The 6,556-nt window shown below is 46.1% G+C and overlaps 2 non-coding genes across 2 annotated transcripts; both read left to right on the forward strand.

Moving 5' to 3' along the window:
* The first annotated feature begins 942 nt into the window (after positions 1 to 942).
* Positions 943 to 1,023, forward strand: trnas-gcu (transfer RNA serine (anticodon GCU)). The gene has a single exon. It is a non-coding gene; the product is annotated as a tRNA-Ser (tRNA).
* Positions 1,024 to 1,502: 479 nt separating this feature from the next.
* trnas-gcu (transfer RNA serine (anticodon GCU)) lies at positions 1,503 to 1,584 on the forward strand. Its single transcript has one exon. It is a non-coding gene; the product is annotated as a tRNA-Ser (tRNA).
* The last annotated feature ends 4,972 nt before the right edge of the window (positions 1,585 to 6,556 follow it).

The raw sequence follows: 6,556 nt of genomic DNA on the forward strand, positions 1-6,556 counted from the left end.
ACTTGGTATCTGAGTGGTGAAGGCGATGAACTACATGGGTAGATTGGAAAACCAACCTCTTCGTAAACGTTTTTTAAATTTCTTCTCTTGCATAGCCCCACATGAATATAGAATCCCTGCACACTCCTAGAGCAACTGATAAGATTCAGGTATTGAAGAATAGCTTTACCACGGTCAACCTCAACGGTGGGATTTGAACCGACACCTCCACACACTTAATCAAAAACTTTAGACCACTCAGCCTGACAACACATTTGTTAAATGTCTCGATGGGATCGACACATGGCCCTGCCGTTGCTATGCCTAACTTTCATTGATTTCAATCATGGGTTTACATACAGCAACTACAGTTTGTGGGGGCAACTGCCACTTGTAAACCAAAGGATGAGGTGGCCGAGTGGTTAAGGCGATGGCTTGCAAGCCACTGTGCTCTGCATGCATGGGTTCGAATCCCATCCTCCTCGAGCAACCCAAAAAATCAGTACTTTCTAAAGCCACTGTAAGATTTTGACTTTCGCAAAGATTGGTAAGATGGCCGACTGCCACCGCAACAGCACAGAACTTGGTATCTGAGTGGTGAAGGCGATGAACTACATGTGTAGATTGAAAAACCAACCTCTTCGCAAAGTTTTTTTTATTTCTTCTCTTGCATGGCCCCACATGAATATAGAATCCCTGAACACTCCTACAGCGACTGATAAGTTTCAGGTATTGAAGAATTGGTTTACCAAGGGCAACCTCAATGGTGGGATTTGAACCGACACCTCCACACACTTAATCAAGCACTTTAGACCACTCAGCCTGACAACACATTTGTTAAATGTCTCGATGGGATCGACACATGGGCCTGCCGTTGCTATGCCTAACTTTCATTGATTTCAATCATGGGTTTACATACAGCAACTACAGTTTGTGCGGGCAACTGCCACTTGTATACCACCGGATGAGGTGGCCGAGTGGTTAAGGCGATGGACTGCTAATCCTTGTGCTCTGCATGCATGGGTTCGAATCCCATCCTCCTCGAGCAACACAAAAAATCAGTACTTTCTAAAGGCACTGTAAGATTTTGACTTTCGCAAAGATTGGTAAGATGGCCGACTGCCACCGCAACAGCACAGAACTTGGTATCTGAGTGGTGAAGGCGATGAACTACATGGGTAGATTGGAAAACCAACCTCTTCGCAAATGTTTTTTTAATTTCTTCTCTTGCATAGCCCCACATGAATGTAGAATCCCTGCACACTCCTAGAGCAACTGATAAGATTCAGGTATTGAAGAAAAGCTTTACCACGGGCAACCTCAACGGTGGGATTTGAACCGACACCTCCACACACTTAATCAAGAACTTTAGACCACTCAGCCTGACAACACATTTGTTAAATGTCTCGATGGGATCGACACATGGCCCTGCCGTTGCTATGCCTAACTTTCATTGATTTCAATCATTGGTTTACATGCAGCAACTACAGTTTGTGGGGGCAACTGCCACTTGTATACCAACGGATGAGGTGGCCGAGTGGTTAAGGCGATGGACTGCTAATTCATTGTGCTCTGCATGCATTGGTTTGAATCCCATCCTCATCGAGCAACCCAAAAAATCAGTACTTTTTTCTGGCACTGTAAGATTTTGACTTTCGCAAAGATTGGTAAGATGGCCGACTGCCACCGCAACAGCACAGAACTTGGTATCTGAGTGGTGAAGGCAATGAACTACATGTGTAGATTGGAAAACCAACCTCTTCGCAATTTTTTTTTATTTCTTCTCTTGCATGGCCCCAAATGAATATGGAATCACTGCACAATCCTAGAGCGACTGATAAGATTCAGGTATTGAAGAATAGCTTTACCAAGGGCAACCTCAATGGTGCGATTTGAACCGACACCTCCACACACTTAATGAAGCACTTTAGACCACTCAGCCTGACAACACATTTGTTAAACGTCTCGATGGGATCGACACATGGCCCTGCCGTTGCTATGCCTAACTTTTATTGATTTCAATCATGGGTTTACATACAGCAACTACAGTTTGTGGGGGCAACTGCCACTCGCATACAAATGGATGAGGTGGCCGAGTGTTAAAGGCGATGCACTGCTAATCCATTGTGCTCTGCATGAATGGGTTTGAATCCCATCCTCATCGAGCACCCAAACAAAGCTGCACTTTCTTATTGCACTGTAAGATTTTGACTTACGCCGACTGCCACCGCAATAGCACAGAACTTGGTATCTGAGTGGTGAAGGCGATGAACTACATGTGTAGATTGGAAAACCAACCTCTTCGCAAATTTTTAAACATTTCTTCTCTTGCATGGCCCCACATAAATATAGAATCCCTGCACACTCCTAGAGCGACTGATAAGATTCAGGTATTGAAGAATAGCTTTACCAAGGGCAACCTCAATGGTGGGATTTGAACCGACACCTCCACACACTTAATGAAGCACTTTAGACCACTCAGCCTGACAACACATTTGTTAAATGTCTCGATGGGATCGACACATGGCCCTGTCGTTGCTATGCCTAACTTTTATTGATTTCAATCATGGGTTTACATGCAGCAACTACAGTTTGTGGGGGCAACTGCCACTTGTGTACCAATGGATGAGGTGGTCGACTGGTTAAGGCGTTGGACTGCTAATCCATTGTGCTCTACATGCATGGGTTCAAATCGCAACCAAAAAAATCAGCACTTTTTTACGGCACTGGAAGATTTTGACTTACACAAACATTGGTAAGATGGCCGACTGCCACCTCAAGAGCACAGAACTCGGTATCTGAGTGGTGAAGGCAATGAACTACATGTGTGGATTGGAAAACCAACATCTTTGCAAAACAGTTGTTATTTCTTCTCTTGCATGGCCCCACATGAATATAGAATCCCTGCACAATCCTAGAGCGACTGATAAGATTCAGGTATTGAAGAATAGCTATTTTAAGAGCAACCTCAATGGTGGGATTTGAGCCGACACCTCCACATACTTAATCAAGCACTTTAGACCACTCAGCCTGACAAAACATTTGTTAAATGTCTCAATGGGATCGACACATGGCCCTGTCATTGCTATGTCTAAATTTCATTGATTCCAATCATGGGATAACAAACAGCAACTACAGTTTGTGTGGTTAACTGGCATTTGTAAACTAGTGGATGAGGTGGCCGAGTGGCTAAGGCGATGAACTACTCTGCATGCTCTCCATGCACGGGTTTGAATCCCATCCTCATCGAGCACCCATCAAAATCTGTACTTTTTTTTTATTGCACTTGAAGATTTTGACTTTCGCAAACATTGGTAAGATGGCCGACTGCCACCGCAAGAGCACATAACTTGGTATCTGAGTCGTGAAGGCGATGAACTAAACGTGTAGATTGGAGAACCAACCTCTTCGTACATTTTTTTGTATTTCTTCTCTTGCATGGCCCCACATGAATATAGAATGGTGTTCCAGGTCGCGGAGTGGAGTTCCAGGTCGTGGAGTTCCAGGTCATGGTGTTCCAGGTCTCCGGCAGCCTCTGGAAGTGCCGGTCTGCGGCCAACAAGGCAGAGTTCATCTCAGCCTATGCTACCCTCCAGTCCCTCGACTTCTTGGCGCTGACGGAAACATGGATTACCACAGAAAACACTGCTACTCCTACCGCTCTCTCCTCGTCTGACCACGTTTTCTCGCATACCCCGAGAGCATCTGGTCAGCGGGGTGGCGGGACTGGAATCCTCATCTCTCCCAAGTGGACATTCTCTCTTTCTCCCCTGACCCATCTGTCTATCTCCTCCTTTGAATTCCATGCTGTCACAATCACTAGCCCATTCAAGCATAACATCCTTATCATTTATCGCCCTCCAGGTTCCCTTGGAGAGTTCATCAATGAGCTTGACGCCTTGATAAGTTCCTTTCCTGAGGATGGCTCACCCCTCACAATTCTGGGTGACTAACAGGGAAAACTGGTGAATTGCAAAACGCTTCATCTCCTGGCACTATCATCCCTCCTTGTCTCAACTGCTCAAAAACAGGCATAATGCCTTTTATTGCCTCAGGTTTCATGGGATATTGCTTCTGATATGGTCGGAAATTAGATTTTGGTACTACTTGTATGGGGACTACTCCTTTAATAATTAATCCTACATCTGCTGGACCTTGTGCCCATAAATATTCAGGAACTTGTCTTATTTCCTCCTCTTGTCCCTCAGTCAGCAGATACATCTTTTCTCATTTCCCCCCATGGTCGCTCAAATGTACCCCAGGAATACTATTGGTTCTCCAATTCAGCTTCCTACGGTAAAGATCAGTGGAGGGACTGTGCTGGTCTCCCCCTGTCACATCAATCCAATCTGTAATTCTCTTTCCTTTAGACACCCACTCTCCCATGTCCTCCCACCCCTCTGAAGGCTCTTTGGCGAGAGATACATGCGCACTCCCCCTCTCCCTGAACAGCTTCTTAGTCTGAGGCAACAATTCTACTTCGACTGCAGCGTGTGTACTGTCATAGTGAAACCACTTCAAACCAATAGTTCTTTCTGCTGTTTTAAACAAAACTTCCTCATAGGCTGGGTCTGGACCTGGGTGTTTGTTATACCAGAGAGTGCAGTGTAAATCATCGGGGGACATCTTAGTGTGTCCTGGTACTACATCATCAGCGAGTTCCATCAAAGTTTTAGGAATATCGGTCAGCCCCCCTCTCAGTAAATCTTGACTGTACCAATAACAAGGTTCCCCATGCCCACAGACAACCATATTATCTCTGACTATGTATGCTTTCATTCCCCTCTCCGTGGGAGTAACTGCCACATTCAGTTTAGTCATTACATCCCTACCTAACAGGTTAACTGGGCATAGTTTAGATATCAGTACTGGAACAGTAGCTTCTCCCCCTGACGATTCATGTTTCAGTATTACCGGAGAGGATAGCCGTTCCATGAATTTATGTCCTGATGCCGACCGTACTATGATCTTTTCCCCATTACTCTGTATCCCGGGGGGAGCATCGTCTCCACAGATTGCTGTACGACACGCCCCAGTGTCACAGAGGAATTTAATTTTCTTTCCCATTACTGTTAAAGTCAAATAGGGTTTCTGTTCCAGTTGCAATGCCAAATCAATAGTTGCCAATTCAAAAACTTCACAATTTGGTTCCTGCATCCCCTCCTCCGTCTCGCTACCACTACCCTCTGCCCATCTTCCTCCTCTGAATCAGGCTGTGGGTGCCTGTTTCTCTTGTCTCGGCTCCTATCCCTGTGCCCCCACCTATCCCTTCTATCTTTCTTGTTCTGACAATCTCGGCTCGCGTGACCTGTTCTGTTACAATATTTACACGGTGCCTCACAGTCCCTTGCGAAGTGTCCACTCTGGTTACAATTGTAACATTTATAGTCATCTCTACAGTTATCTCTATCTGACCCTTTTTTACCTTCCCTGTTAGAGTTCCCTCTTTTTCTGTCAGGACCGGCTAACGGTACTGGCTAACGGTCTCACTATCTCCCTGCCTGCATTCAGAAACCTTAGAGAAGTCTGCATGTCGGTGGTAATAGTCCCTCAAATTATTACACAGTTCTGTAACTTTGATTACATAATCCCCATCTGCAGCCCATGGTAATACAATCAAATTGTTATGTCCTGGCACCCATTGTCCCCGAACCGCTGCCCGATCTTTCCCCACCAACTGCCTGACTGCTCTCTCCACTTCCCCAGTATTGAGCTTAAAACTGGCCGCTAAACCTTCCAGATCCCTTCTGAACCCTTCCATGCCTGTCTTGGGATGCACCATTCCTTCCACTGCTCTTTCTACATCCCTATGTGTCCATGCCCTGTACACTTCTAAAATGGATTCTTGTCCTGCGTCCCCAGCCCGTGGGTTAGGTAAAGCAATTAGAGGATATTGACTGTCTGTCCCCTCCTTCGCCTCTATCCATTCTGAATCATCTACACTTTCCTCTTGACTATCTCCCTCTGGACTGGTTATGGGAATCGAGTCTGCTGAGAGCTCTAGATCGTGCAACTCTGCGACCCCGCTCTCTTTCCTTTCACCTTTCTTGGCTTTCTCCCTTTCTCCAACTCTATCCACTTTCTCAATAAGGTTGCTAGATCCTGTCCTTCTCCCTGTTTCTCCTCCTCTCTACCTCCATCAGCCCCCTGAGGTCCCGCATATGGGGTAGGTAGCCGCGGAACGGGCGGCACCTGGTCGGGCTTCCTCTGTCTCACCACCACCACCTCGTCATCAGGATTCTCTCTCCATGCCTGGTCGGCCAGGGAGGGGTATAATTTGGGTACATGGGGTGCCTCCGGAGGGGCCGTGGGAGTTGCTATCTGTTCTTGGCTCCTTACTTCTAACTTCTTAATAACTTCCTTTTTCGTTTCCCCCTCTCCTCGCTTCCTCGCTTCGGCCAACCACACCCTCGCTGTCTCCAACCCCTCTACTCGCTGTTTGTCCACATTCTCTCCACATGCCTTATGAATCTGTCTTACTATTAGTCCCAACTTTTCTACATCCAATCTTCCATCAAATCCATACTTCTTTCTTCACTTTGGACCAAAGTAAATATTTATTTTATCTCTTAATTCC

The sequence above is a fragment of the Salmo trutta genome, chromosome 19, assembly GCF_901001165.1.
Source record: "Salmo trutta chromosome 19, fSalTru1.1, whole genome shotgun sequence".
NCBI classification, from domain to species: Eukaryota; Metazoa; Chordata; class Actinopteri; order Salmoniformes; family Salmonidae; genus Salmo; species Salmo trutta.